Source organism: Pteropus vampyrus, unplaced genomic scaffold, assembly GCF_000151845.1.
Source record: "Pteropus vampyrus isolate Shadow unplaced genomic scaffold, Pvam_2.0 Scaffold197, whole genome shotgun sequence".
In the NCBI taxonomy this organism is placed as follows: domain Eukaryota; kingdom Metazoa; phylum Chordata; class Mammalia; order Chiroptera; family Pteropodidae; genus Pteropus; species Pteropus vampyrus.
In genome coordinates this window covers 413,425-427,504 of record NW_011888978.1, presented here as the reverse complement: position 1 = coordinate 427,504, position 14,080 = coordinate 413,425, and the positions used below count along the sequence as shown (strand labels likewise).

The 14,080-nt window shown below is 39.7% G+C and overlaps 1 pseudogene; it reads right to left on the bottom strand.

Moving 5' to 3' along the window:
- Positions 1-3,750: 3,750 nt before the first annotated feature.
- LOC105299990 lies at positions 3,751-4,955 on the bottom strand (annotated as a pseudogene).
- Between the last annotated feature and the right edge of the window lie 9,125 nt (positions 4,956-14,080).

Here is a 14,080-nt window from a genome sequence, read left to right as displayed (position 1 = left end):
TGTTGTACTTTACATCCCCTTGACTATTTTGTAACTGCCAATTTGTACATTTTAATTCTTTCACTTTTTCACCCAGCCACCCAACCCTCCTCCCATTTAGCAACCATCAATTTGTTTTCTGTATCTCTCAGTTTGTTTCTGTTTTATTTCTGTTTGTTTGTTTTTAGGATGCCACATATAAGTAAAATCTTATGGGATTTCTCTTTCATTCTGAATTATTTCACTTAGTATGACATCCTCTAGGTCCATCCATGTTGTCAAAAATGGCAAGATTTCATTCTTTTTTATAGCTGAGTAATATTCCATTGTATATATCTACCACTTCTTTATTTAATCATCTATCAGTGAATGCTTAGGTTGCTTCTAGATATCTGATACTGTAAATAATGCTGCAGCAAACATAGGAATGCATGTATTTTTTCAAATTAGTGTTTGGGATTTCTTCTTATAAATATACAGAAGTGAATTTGCTGGGTCATAAGTAGTTCTATTATTAATTTTTTGTAAACCTCTATACTGTTTCCCATAGTAGCTGCACCAATTCACAATACTACCTACATGCACGAGGGGTTGCTTTTCTCCACATCCTCACTAACACTTGTTTGTTGATTTACTGATGATGGTCAGTCTGACAGGTGTGAGGTGACATCTCATGGTGGTTTTGAGTTGAAATTCCCTGATGATTAGTGACTATGAGCATCTTTCACATGCTTATTGGCTACCATTATGCCCTCTTAAAAATATTTATTCAGGTCCTCAGCCCACTATTTAAAATGTTTGAGGGTTTTTTTGGTCTTAAGTTGTATGAATTCCTAAGTTTGTTTTGATTATTAACCCATTATTGGGTTTGTCTTTGGCAAGTATTCTGTCCCATTCAGTAGATTGCCTTTTCATTTTATTTATGTTTTCGTTCACTGTACAAAAAATTTTAATTTGATGTAGTCCCATTTGTTTATTTTCCTTTTGTTTTCCTTGTTTGAGGAGACTAATCCAAAAAGTATTGCTAAAATCAATACCTTTGCAACAAAAAGAATAAAATATTTAGGAGTAAACCAAATAAAACATGAGAAGGACCTATACACTGAAAACTATAAGACATTATTAAAATAAATTGAAGACTACACACAGAAATGGAAAGATATTCTGGGTTCATGGATTGGAAGAATCAGCATAGTTAAAATGATCTTATTACTTAAAGCAGTATACAGATTTAAGGCAATCCTCATCAAAAAGCCAATGGAATTTTTTTTTAAATAAAATGAATAATCATCAGATTTACATAGAAACACAATGGACTCCAAAATGGCCAAAATAATCCTGAGAAAAAAGAACAAGTCCAGAGGTATCACTCTGCCAAACTTCAGATTATACTAAAAAGTGACAATAATCAAAACAATGTTATTGGCAGAAAAACAGATATACAGATCAATGGAACAAAACCGAGAATCCAGAAATAAACCTTTATATACATAGTCAAATAATTTTGAACAAAGGAGCCAAAAACATATCATGGAGAAAGGAAAGCCTCTTCAATAAGTAGTGCTGGGGAAATTGGAAAGGCCATGAAAAAGAGTAAAACTAGACTGCTTGCTATCTGTCACCATACACCAAAGTTAACTCACAATGGATCAAAGACCTGAATATAAGACCTGAAACAATAAACTGCATAGAAGAAAACATAGATACCAAACTCATGGACCTTGGGTTTAAACAGGGTTTTATGAATGACTTTGAAGGCAAGGAAAGTAAAACCAAAAATAAATGAATGGAACTATATAAACATCCTTGTGAATTATATAAAGCATTATTATTAATATTCTTTAATACCTTATCTGTGTATATCTCCATGCCATGTGATTTAGTACTCTGTAGAGGACATATAAAAGTTATATAAAATTATATAACAGTTTCTTATAATAAACAACATAAACAACATTAGGATAAGGCTATGTTGTATTTTAAGGTATTCTGACAATTTATTTTATATCAAATAATGATGTAGTTCTGTGTGGTGTGTGTTTTTGCGATATCATGATTAATATTTGAATATTACATTGATTTTAGGTCTTAGTGTGGTATTTCAGCAAATACCAGATCAAGATTTGATGAGCATATCTTACAAAAATGTAAATATATTTTTATCTTTGTACATTATTTCTGATATTTGAAACAAAATTAATAATTCTCATGCTTAATCCCATCAATGATTTTCCACTGGTATAAGAATAAAGTCCATAGTTAGAAATCTTCCTGAGCAACCTTGAGAAAACTTTCCAGTTTTATTACCTGTCACTCACCTGTCTCTTTATCATATCCACTGTCATGCTCCCACTCTGAATAGATAGCCCTTATTCATATGCTTTTAATCATTTAGATCTCGATTTACATGCCACTTCCTCAAAGAAGCCTTCCATTACTCCTTGATAAGTTATGTTCCTTTTATTATCCCAGACCATCCTGGTCTTTTTCTTCATGGCATATTTCTAATTCTAATTAAAATTTTTAACAATCTATTTCTCCTATTAGATTATAAAGGCAGGTAAAGTAATGACTTTTTCAGTTCTTCCTAATTTCTATTTGTGCTACTATTGTGTACTCAATATCTTGCATTGCTGGTTCTGAGAAACTGGGTGCCATGTTGGGGTCAGAGACCAGTGAGAGGCTTCCAGGAGGTAAGGGCAGCCTCAGCTATCTGCAAGCAAGGAGACTGGGGATTCAGTCCTGCAATCCAAAGAACTGAATTCTGACACCTGACTGAGCAAGGAAATTCTGCCCTACAGTGGACAGAAAGGGATGCAACCCTGCTGACCATTGATGTTAGCCTGGTGACACCAGTGGTGAACTTCTGACTTGCAGGACTGTAAGATAATACCTTTCTATGCTGTTTTTTAAAGTGTCCGCCAGGTAAAAGGGAGGTTTTCCAAACCATAATTCAAAATCCACTGAGGATGTAATGTGCAACAGGATGACTAGTTGACACTGCTGTTTGGTATACTTGAGAGTTGCTGAGAGTAGATTCTAAAAGTTCTCATGGCAAGAAAAAGATGATTTTCATTGTTTCTTGTATCTTTATGAGATGATGGACATTAAATAAATTTATTATGTTAATTGTTTGCAATAGATTTAAGTCAGGTCATTATGCTATATACTTTAAACTTAGAAATTTTTGTCTGTCAATTATATCTCAGTAAAATAGAACAAAAAATAAGTAAGTAAAATTTGAATTTTAAATATTTTTTAAAATCCAAAGGCCAGAATGGCCCTGTTTCCTGATAAACTGGCAAAGCAACAGAGGCTGTAGGCTCGTAGAATGAGGAAGGAAACATGAATTCCAGAAATGGACCCCTACAAATTAATGCCTGAGGATGCTTTAAAAATATAAAAACAAAAGTAAGCCAGAAGTTGCTCAAAGAGGGAAGGTCAGAGGAGAGCTTTTTACGCCATCACCCGAGGATGACACCACAAACTCCGCCTTTTCCTTAGGACTTGACTTCCTCCTGAGAACTTGTGAGATCAACATTAGCAACCACCGGTGGAAGCCACCTGGGCCATGGGTGTGGCTGGTCATGGATGTAGGGGCAGTGGAAAACATGACAGAGATGAAAGTCAATTAAAAATCAATTAAAAAATACCATTCCATCATGAAAACAAATACAATGTTTTTGAGATTTTTTGATATTCTATGTTCTTTGACCTTTTTATTGTTGTCCTGCCCCACGAAGGGTGTCACACTTTTGCTGCCTTAATGCTTCAGAACTCCTTGTCATTGAGCTGAGATGACATTTTGCTATCCACAATCCTGCAGGTGGTGGTCATCTAGATAGACTGCATGGAGTGCAGTCCAGGGTGTCACCAAAAAGGAAGACCTCTCCTTCTTCCCACAGATGGTGATAGGTGGTAACCTCAGCATCCAGCTTGAACTTAATGTTCAGCTGGTCTCACACTCCCGGGTCTGGCACTGCCTCTCTGCCTGGGTCTGGGCCAGCTCTGATACCAGGTGTGAAGGATTCTGTGGAACTGTCCAACCTGCATGGCATAGTGTGCCTCCACCTCCAAGCTGGCCTTCAGATTTTTCAGCCGGTCCAGGTTGAACTCCAAGGACTGGACTGTATGTCTTAGTCCATTGAGTGTCATCTCAGTAGCTGTGACATGACTCCTGTGCTGCTCTCCTCAATCTGCTGGGACAAGTATTCGTCTAGTTTCTCTCGTTTCTTCTGAGCCAGGTCCTCATACTGGGTCTAAATGTCTGCCATGATCTTGCTGAGGTTCTGAGGTTAGAGGGCATCCAACTCCACAGTCAACCCAGAAATGCAGTCTCTTCCCATAGGCCATTTACTTCCTGCTCATGGTTCTTCAAGAAGAGCAGCTCCTCCTTGAGAGCCAAGATCTCCATCTCCAGAGGCACATGAATAATACAGGTGTCATCAATGACCTTTTAGAGCTCACTGAAGGCACATGGCCAGCTCTGTCTCACACTTGATTCTGAAGTTATCAGCAGCAAAATGGACACTGTCAATCTGCAAGATGATGAAAGAATTTGCCAAGATCTGAGCCCTCAGGTCTTTGAAGGTCTTGACATAATGTCCCCAGTTTCTGACATGGGGTCTCCTCTTCTCCAGGTGTTCCCAGATTTTGTTCTCCAGGTTGCAATTGTGAACCTTCAGCCTCCTCGCCCTCTCCAGGTGGGGCAGGCAGTCATTCAGGCACTGTACAGTCTCCTCCTTGGCCAGATCTTGCCTATGTGCACAGACCAGGGGCCGTCACCGCAGCCAAGACTCTGGATCCACAGCCACCCCAGACACTGGTGGCATATGACACAAAGATCTGGGAACCAAGCCTCTCACGCCTGCCTACACACTGTCTGCACTGTTGGCTGGCCAGATTCAGTGCCTAGGTGACTGCACAGAGCCCAGAATCCAGCAGCTGGAGAAGCTGGAGTGGGTGCTGAAGCTCATATTGTTTGAGGAGGAAGGAAAGTGTCCAAGACTCGGTGTACTGCTGCCTTTCCAGTTTTATTGAAATATAACTGGCACAAAACATTGTATTATTTTAACATAATGATTTGATATATATGTGTATTTTGCACACTGTCACAATAAGATACACTTTGATATACACTACAACATGCATGGAACTTGAAAGCATTATGCATACACCAGACAAGGAAGGACAAACGCTATGTGGTTCCCCATACATCAGGTACCTAGAGTAGACAAACTCACAGAGGCAGAAAGTGAGATAAAGGTCATCAGGAGCTGGGGGAGGGGAGAGGGGGAGTTAGTATTAATGAGCAGAGAGTTTATGTTGGGCATGATGTAAAAGTCTGTGGTATAGTAGTGAGGGTAACACAACACTGTGACTATCTTAATGTCACTGAATTCTACATCTAAAAATGACAGAAACGATCAATATTCTATTATGTATATTCTACCACAATAAAACCTCATTGCTAGAAGAAACACTGATGAACAAACGTGCACACTCAACAAGGGTCACGGGGTATCACTCCCCTACCCTTCCCCTCCAGTACCCAGGATTAGAGGAATACAACCTATGGTAACTGCTTCTTCTTGGTGCTACCTTTAAAAATAAGTATGTGAAGGGAGAATCCTAACTGAGGAGGTGCTTGGTGGGTGGCAGAAAACAAACATTCAGGAGTGATGGCTCTGTGGGACCCAGGAGTTCCTTCTTGAGTCCATACTCCTTCATCACCAGGCTCGCACAATATGTGAGCCAGTCCTACTCTAATGCAAACTGCCAGTTTAGTGCCAGATGCCCTCTGAATAACTAGACAGCCAAAGAGTACAGCCGTCTCAAAAAAGAGATAGCAGCATAGACCAGAGAGAGAGTGAGATGGGCAACATACATCATCTGAAGCAGAAGTGTTAGAGGGATACACAAAGCCTTTAAACACAAAGAGTATGCTTAATGAAATAAGATACTATTTTTGCAACAGGAAATGAGAACAAAAATATTTTTTTAAATAAGTGAAAATATTAGGTATTAAAAACATAATAGTGGAGAAAGATCGCAGTAGATAGAGGAAGCACTAGTAGAGATAGAACTGAAGAGACAACTGGTCCTCTGGAATAGCAGAGGAAGAACCTGTCTCAGAACAAAACAGGAAAAAGTAATAAGTTAAAAAATACTAAAAATAATAGAAAGAGATTAGAACAGAGATAGAGAAGCGTTGATATCTAGATGATAACAGATTCAAGAAAGGAAAAGAAGAAGGAGCAGAACAAATCCTCAGGACAAATAGAAAGATAAACTTCCCAGAATCAAGCAGGATGGATGGTCGGGAATTGAAGTCACGGGGAGCCGCAGAGGAGACATGGGGAAAAACACCTTACTTAGATACAGTATAGGAACATTTAAGCAGCTCAAAGACAAGGAGACAATCCTAAAAGATTCCAAACAAAAAGAGCAGTTCACCTCCTACTGAACAGGAACCGGACTGACATCAGAACTTTTGATGGCAACACCGAGTGATATATAAAGCAAGTAAAAGAGATTTTGATGTACTGAAGTAAAAGAATCTTGAACCTAGATGTCCATACCTAACCAATTTTTCATTCAAATATGAGAGGGTAAGAAAAAATCATCTCAGGCACACAGTCCACAGAGGTTTTCTCATAGAATGACTCCCAGCTGGAAACAACCAACATGCAAAATCCAAAAGCACTGAAGGAAGAGGCTTTATATAAAAAGTACAAATTGCATGATAAAAACACCACAAAGTAAAAGGATGAATGAGAAAATATTTCCAACTTATAATACAATGGATTACTATGCTTAACAATGGAGAACTTCTAAATATTGAAAAAAGAAAAAAACCCAACAATCCAATAGAGAATTGGACAAAATGTGATTGATCATACAGAAAAAAAGGAATATGCCATTTACATCTATGAAGAAAGCTGAACATAGCTTATATTAAGAGATGTTCAAATTAAAACTATACTGAGATATAGTCTCTCAGCCTTCAGAGGTAATAAAATCATAAAAATCAAACTACACACTCTTTGGTAAGGTTATGGTGAGATGCACTCTTATATTCTGTGACTAGGTATGCAACACAGTACAACACTAGAGAGCAGAAACTGACTATATCTAACAAGGTGACATATACATTTCTCCTAATAGAAAAAATGCGTCGCACATACATATATGCCCCAGAAGTTAGACTCTTTAGTTACAGAAAGCCACAATGGAAAGAATTTATATGAGAAATAATAAATCAATAATGCTATCACACTTTCTCAGAAACTAATAGAACTACAGAAAGTAAGAACTGCATGAATAATTTAACACATCTCTCTCCAAAGCTATCTATGACACTAGCCACTTGTGTCTGTGAGCTCTTGAAATGTGGCTACTCTCACTGGGAAACTGAACGTTTAATTTTCTTTCATTTTAATTCATTTATGTTTAATTGAACAGTCATACACAATTCCATTATTGGAAAACTTTTTTGATATTAAGTTCAGCATTAGTTAAATTTATTCAGTTGTGAGATCTTTATATTTTTTCTTTAATCAAATAAAATTCATTACTTTTTATGTACAGATCTGTGCATATTGACAAATGTATACAGCTCTATAACCAACACCACAGCCGAGATACAAGACAGTTCTTACTCCCACCAAAAATGTCCCTTGTACTTTTCCCTTTTAGCTAAACCGTTGTTTCACCCCACCCAGGAAACTATGTATCTGTTCTCTGTCCCCACAGTTTTACCTTTTCCAGATGTTCCATAAATGGATCATAAGTATGTAACGTGTGGATGTACCTATTAGAAAATATTTGCAGATATTTGAAGCAACCTGGGTATAGGACTCTACTTTTTCTAATGTAAATTTTTTGAAATGTACAAACACATAGTTTTGTAATATGTAAATTAATTACTTGTTCACACTAGCACAAACATCACAAAATTAAATTAAATAAGATATCATACACAATGGCAAATATATATGTATATATTTTAAAATCATGTATAAATTAACTTAACCAGTATATAAAAGACCCCTACAGAGAAAATTCAAACACTCTAATTTTAAAGGATATAAAAGACCTCTCCAGGGCCCCCTCAAATTCATCTACCAAATTCAGGGCATTCCATTACAATTTCAATTAAATTTATTACAAACCTTGATAAAGTTACTCTGAAATATTCTGATTCTAGAAATGGCAGACTGGTTTATTCAAATGAAGCTTCCCGCCAGTAAAATATTACAATGCATCTCAAGATGTCTCTGAGATCTTAAAAATGGGTAAGAGAATCTGGTTCAAACTAAGAAGGAGTTACAACAGTCCAATTGTGATTTGGGTGGGATGAAGTCTCAGAGTCTCAGGGATGCAGCGAGTGGATCAGCCCTGACTAATGCAGATTCAGATTTGGTCAGGTGCAGAGGGGGCTCAACAAAGGCAAGATTGAGCCCACTGTGGTGACTGCACAGGATAGCTCAGCAAAGGGACAATGAAAGGTGGCTGTCCCTCCAGCCTTTGTCCTATAGCTACACAACTTAGTCTTTCCCTGTACGTCTCTGGCACCTCCCAAGAACCCTCCACAGGAACCCAGGGTGAGTGATTGAGAGACAGCAATGCTGTGTGTGGGCCCTTTAAGGGGCCGCCTGAATATCTAGCTTCTTTCCATTTCACTTGGATGGATGGAATCCTGATTTTCACAGCCAGATTTTGTGGGGACTCCTCTTCCTGGCACTGGAACAGTGCACTGAAGTGTTGGGGTGTGGAGTAGAGCTGCTAACTCCTCGAGGGGGACCTCTGCAGATGAGATACCCCTCCCCATGCTCACCCACTGCAAACAGATGTAGGGCCATCCAATTTCTCATCTTTTTCTTTCCTTCCAGCCTCCATGTGGCCTCTTCTTTATATCTTCTTTATAGGAGTTATGGTCAGATAGTCTTCCAGTGTTTTCCCAGCCTGACTATTCTATATTTTAGTTGTAAATTTAACATGGTCATAGGAAGAAGCAACCAGTGTTTACTTACCTTGACATCTTGTCCAGAGGCTCTATGCAAATACGTCCCTGTGATTTTTATAACCAGCATTCAATAATCAACTTTTAGTGTTTCCACCACTGAAAACCTGGTGGTTTCAGACATGACTTTTGAAAACTTTGTGCAATGACTTCTCTACCTATATACTACACTACCAGCATCCTATCATGTCCCAAATGTCATGTTGTCTCTTAGTCTTCAGACTGCTGCTTCAAAGAAACTGCTGATGACTCTGACCTTGCGGGTTTGCTATTCAGGGAAATCCAATGTGCCTGTCTCTGGTTCTGACACAATATCACCCAATTGTCCTCCTCCCACCTCCCCCACCCCCACACGCACTGTGTCCCTCCACCGGCCAGTTGTCTTTAAGTCTCACCTATCTGATCTTGTGACTTGTAGAAAAATCAATTGAGTAACCTGGCTCAACACCTGGCTGCTCATCTGTTCCAGTCTGGTAAGCCTTGAGCTGTGCTTACCAGAAAAGATCTCCTGGACCATGTCATCTTCTCAGAGACCTCTTGGGCTGCTTGTCACACTGAAATGTGAACAAAAACATAATTGGGTGGGCAGAAGTCTTCAGAGAAGTCTAAAAGATGGGACATGTAGCTGCCATCTACACAGGGGCCAGGATTATGGAGGCTCTTACTGCTTGGGGTTTTATTAGGTTGTACCTTCTGGTGGATTCTGACGTGGCTCTTATCATTCCAGCTTTTGAGATAAAAGGTCAGCTAACAGGAGCACAACAGTCTGTTCAATCCTATGCTCATTCTCTTAACCACTGCTCTGTGTTTAAAGCATTGCACTGCCCATGCTCACCTGCTGCTGTTAATTCCCAGGTGCCATTACTCCTGTGCCCTCCAAGAGGGCGTGTCACCTTCCATGAGGCCCTGAGATTGGTGTGGGGGGAGCTGAGCCCAGAGCACATGTGTGAGGGAAGCCTTGGACCAGCCAGAGCTCTAGCACTAGGTTCCCAACAACGCAGCCACACTGCCCCTGCCCCAGACAAACATGTGCCGTATAGAAGGCAAGTACAGAGTGTTCCATCACACTGGCAGTGGGAAACGAAGGAAAAAGGAACAAAAGGCTACTGAGAAAATCCATGTTCTCAGACAAATGTCTGCTGGAAAAAGGCCTGGCAATCTGTCTAGACCTTTTGTGTCACAATAATCAAGCAGGTGGTTTATGAACCATTAAGCTAACTATGCTCATCAATGACATTTTAGGTTTTGTTGAAATTTATAAGCTGGCCCATCTTTTATAACAATCCTATAATGGGACAGCCATCATGTTTACAGCTTCAGAAAGAGAGGTCCCAAGTGGCGTGTCCTATACTTTCTCAAGTAATATTTATTTTTTCTTTAATTATTCCATGAAGACAACACTGCAGACAGACTGGAGGGCCCATCCAGAAAGCAGCAAGAAAGTGGAGGGGTACTGGAAGGAGTTTTCCAGAAAAAGAAACAACAGATGCTCCTATGACATAAGAGCTGGATATGTTTGAGCATACAGGAGGGCTCCTGACACTGTTATCAAAAAGATCTGCAATAATAAATTTTGAGAAATAAAAGGTATTAGTATAAATATTAAGAAATGAATTGTGACATGGTTTTAAGTAAAAATGGCATATAAGGAAAAGAGTATGTGGTCTGAACACTGGGATGGGTTCCTTTCTACTAGCTCAGAGTATGCTCCTGCAGGGAGGAGATGCTATCCTGGCCCCTAAACACACTCCTCACACAGACAACAGAGAACAAGGGAAATTTCATTGTGGTTACAGAACAAAAGGTGTATCTCCTCAGCTTCACAACATCAAAGTAGCCACCTGATAGGTGAAGAAGAGGGAGGGAGAGGCAGAGGGACCTGCAGGGCACTAAGCACATGTTAGTGTCACAAAAGCACAGGATGAGGAACAGGCCTGTGCATGTGAAAGTCACACAGTTGTAACTTAAAGGCCACCTACAGACCAGCTCCCCTGCTCTTATCCCTGTGGGATGCGGCCACCTTGGCTGAGTTCTCTCTTCACGGGAGGGACCAGCAGTGCTGTGCTGTTGCCCTGTGTTCACTTCCGTCTTGTTTTCAGTGGCTCTCTGTCCTGGGCCACTCTCCTCATGTGGTAGTCTCTTCTCTATTTCTCTTATAATGTAGTACTCTACAACAGCTTTTCTTTGTGAAATTTATGTATCACAGTGATCTCAGGCAGTGTTATAAATATTGGTTTGAAATGCCAGCCAGAAAACTACTGACTTAAGAAATTATTTCCTAAAAAATGTCATTTGAGGGGGGAAAAATGGTGTAGATGATAGAGGCTCTGTTCATTGCTCTGGTGACCAAATCAAAGTTGTGATGGAAACAAGGAGCAGCGGCAAGGAAAAATCACCTGGGATCTAGATGAACAAGCCATACAACTATGGAGAAATCTAAGAAATCATCCTGCAATGGCAGAAGGTAGGATGGAGTGAGGACATGGGGCTGCCCAGTCCTGAGTGGCTGAGACAGAGGCTGTGGCAGCGGCAGTGGCAGATGCCTCTGAAAGGGGCTGTATTCGCAAGCATATTTTTGCAGTGATGGACCTGCTCGCTCTGAGCACCAGTGCCGATTCGGTTGTGTGCAGGGGGCACCAGGGACTTACAGGGAGACATTATTGGAATGAGGGCCAAGGTAAGACTCGTTGGTATAGAAGTGCTGGCGGTATCCATTGTTCCCTGTTGACACCCCCCTGCCACCAGTGCACCAGACACAGCTCCGCCATAGCTGTGATGTCATCTAACTGAATAACAAAGGTCGCTCTGCTCAGAGGATTCTCTGAAACCTTGCCTACCCCAACTCGAGCTTTACCCAAGCCACATCTAGGTGTATCCTCAGCAAGTCAGGTGTTCCTTGCTGAGACTCACACTGGTGGAGGCAGCTGGCCTTGCTTTCTGGTGTGGCCTTTTGAGGCAACTACAAGCACAACATCTGTGGGTTACTTGCTGAATCTTAACAGGTGGCCCTGGACGGGTAGAGGCCTGCAGCTAAACCTCTCTCAGGACTGTGCCATCGGATACCACAAATCCACACTAATAAGACCAGGAGACTTAGGAGCCTTGCTTAGTACTTATTACTAGAAAAAGACAGAGAAAGGCAGCCAAAATGGGAAGATAAGGAAGCAGAAACCATATGAGAGAACAGGACAGAGATCCAGATGTAATGGAGTAAAGTAATCTAACAGATGCAGTGTTCAAAACACTGGTTATAAAGATGCTCAATGAATTTTTGGGATGTGTAGATGAATTCAGTGAGAACTTCAACAAAGAGATAAAAAACATAAAAATGGAACTGGAAATTATAAAAGGGAACCAGTCTGAAATGGAGAACACATTATCTGAGATGAGAAGTATAGTAAATGGAATAAACAAAGGAATAAATAAAACGAATAAAGAAGAGGCTCACATGCCCTATCTAGAGGACAAGAAAGCCAGTCAGGACACTCAATCAGAATGGCAAGAAAAAAGATGTCAAGACTATAAAAATAATTTAAGGAGGATATGGGACACTATTAAGGCTCCAAATATCCATCTGATTGGCGTAACTGAAGAGAATCAAGATGTTGAACAGCTATTTGAAGAAATAATGATGGAAAACTTTCCTAACCTGGTGAAGGAAATGGACATAAAATCCCAGGAAGCTCAGAGAATTCCAAAAATCAGAGATCCAAACAGGCCTACATCTAGACACATCATAATTAAAATGCCAAAGGTTAAATACAAAGAAAGAACATTAAAAGCAGCAAGAGAAAAACAAATAATTACATAAAAGGGAACATCCATAAGACTGGCAGCTAATTTCTCAAAAGAAACTATGCAGGGCAGATGGGCTTGGCAAAAAATATTCAACAGGATGAAGACCCAGGATCTACAACTAAGAATAATTTATCCAGCGAAGCTATCATTTAGAGTTGAAGGACAGATAAAGAGCTTCCCAAACAAAAATAAGCTAAAGGAATTTATCATTACCAAGCCAGAATTATAGGAAATGTTGGAGGGACTTTTTTAAGAAGAAAAAACATGTATCAAAAACAGGAATAAAGAATGGTAACAACTACATTCCTATTAATAAGTACCTGAAATGGAAAAGAATTGAATGCTCCAACCAAAAGATAGAGTGACTGAAAGGATAAGAAAACAAGAATCCTGCATATGAAAAGGAAGGTAAAGGAAAAAGATATTGCTTTCATGAACCTAGAAGGTATTTAAGTCAGACAGAGAAAGATAAACACTATATGATTTCACTTATATGTGGAATTTAAGGAGTAAAAAGAACAAACTAATCAAAAACAGACTCACAAATATAGTGGACAATTTGGTGATGGAGAGAGGGTAGAAAGGCTTGGGGGGCTGGGAGAATGGGGTGAAGCATTAAAGAAGTACAAATTAGTAGCTAATGGATGGTCACAGGGATGGGGAGCACGGCATAGGGAATGCAATTAGCATTAATACATTGGCTAGGTGGAGGGTCAGGAGAGGGAGGGAGCAATTGGGGGGATCATTTTACTATACAGACGTCTAAACAATGTACTGTATACTTGAAACTAATTAAAATTAAAAAAAAAGTCACTCGAAAATATACAAGTTTCCACTGTCACTTCAGGGGAGCGCATCAGAAGGAACTCAGGACACGCATCCAGGTGAAGGACATTTCTTGTGCCCCTTCGACCATAATTTCAGGAATTACTCAAGTTGAGATAAACAAAAAAAAAACTGGGAATATAGATGGGAGTTATCTATAGAGAAATGTGAGTATAAACAGGACTTCTTGGGAAGGTAAAATATTTTATGCACAAATAATTTAGATAAGCCAGCAGAAAATGTGTGCTGATGATGAAGGAACTTGAGACCAAGCCAAGACATCTCAGGTGGCCGCTAGTGATGACAGACCTTGAAAAGGCCATACTGAAGGATTTGTGAGCTGTTTCAATTACATCTGTCACAAATCCCTTGAACTCAGAAGCCTCTGAGCTCCCCAAACTTGAACAAGGTCTCTAGAAGAAGCTGTGGAGGCCGTTCCATTACCTGGGTTAT